The following is a 1,614-nucleotide window of genomic DNA, read 5'->3' as shown; positions in this document are numbered from 1 at the left end:
GCACCATTACATTGACTTTCCCCCCCTAGTCATGTTTGGCTCTATTCTAGGTCTCTGGGTCATCCAGTCTGTCCAGTCTGTAAGGATATGTCCAGTCTCTAGACATATCCTTACAGTACATCCCATAGGCAGGACTAGTCTTCACTCTTAAGCATAGATCTTTAACCAAGTTTTGCTGACTTTTGCAGGTGTAGCCTAGGGTCCTATCATATTTCATTGGATATGAAGAGTGAATTTTCAAAACGCTGTTTGTTGTTGTTAAGAATATATCTTTTCCCTATTGCCTTTTCTTTGCCAGCTTGTGCTTCAGATTTTAATATACCCAATATAAGAAAAGAGATAAAAATTGATTATTAAAGATAAAATAAAATTGGTGTGTTCAAACAATGAGATATTATTCAACAATATAAAATATGCTGTAAGGCTAATGAATGTTAAAATTATGTGACAAGAGAGACATGACAGTAAAATAAAGAGACAAACAAAATGACAAAATTGTGTATTCTCAGAATAAGGGATTTATAACTAGAGACAGTAGATTAGAGACTTAGTGAGTTTAAAAATTTGGAATTGGATATGGAATTGATTGTTAAATAGAATGTTTTATTTATTTTCGACAATAAAGTGTTCTAATATGAGTTGTGATAAAGTTGAAGAACTGTCAATATACTTATAAGCTTGAACTGTGCACTTGACATGCATGGATTGTGTGTTACATGGATTTCAGCAAAACTGTTAGGAAAACAGAAAATATTATGTCCAATTTGAATAGAAAGTATATGATCACTATATATTTGATCACTATAAAGGTAAATGTATTGTTTCCAATGGAACCATCTGATTCTGCAATGCTTTAAGTCAAGATACTTAAGATGGATAGTAATCAATGTAAAGTAATAAGTTTATGGAATACAAAAAATAGTCTTCCAGTATTCTTTTTACTTGATAATTCACTATTAGGTAAGAAGCAAGTTAAACAGTTATAAAATATGAAATGACAATATGACATTTGTGAAACTGTATCTTGATCAAGCATCATTTAAAAAATAAAACCAGAAGCTATCAGTTTCACAGAATGCTGACTTATTTCCTTGAAGAAAATATGTATCGGTTTTCTTCTGGTCCAAATATGAAAAAAGGATTCTCACTGGTTCTGTTCATCTAGCTGTTTGCTTGGAGGATAAGTTATCCTTCAATTTCAATGGGAAAATACTTGTTTTTTAGAACTATTCCCAAAAAACATCTTTTTACCATAGCCTCTTTTTTCTGACTCTGTGACCTTGCTCACACTTTAAATTTATCAATTATATAGAGTTAATAATGGTACCAAGCTCCTTTAGCATAGTTTCCAGCACATAATGAATGCGCTAAACATCTTTCTTAAAAATGCTAGACAAGAATACATGATCTCTACTCATGACAATGAATAGACTCTAAGCAAAATGGAGATCTAGGGAAGAAAATGAGTTAATCAGGAGAACTGTGTGGTGATAACATTGTTTATGATCTAATAATGCTTTCCTGGAGATCAGAATGCAAAGGTAGCCACAGCCATAGAGGCCAGGCAGTGGTGTACACACCTTTAATCCCAGCAGTCACACTACTTAACCATAG

Source organism: Mesocricetus auratus, unplaced genomic scaffold, assembly GCF_017639785.1.
Source record: "Mesocricetus auratus isolate SY011 unplaced genomic scaffold, BCM_Maur_2.0 Super-Scaffold_100011, whole genome shotgun sequence".
Taxonomy (NCBI): Eukaryota; Metazoa; Chordata; class Mammalia; order Rodentia; family Cricetidae; genus Mesocricetus; species Mesocricetus auratus.
Note: the sequence above shows the minus strand (reverse complement) of the source record.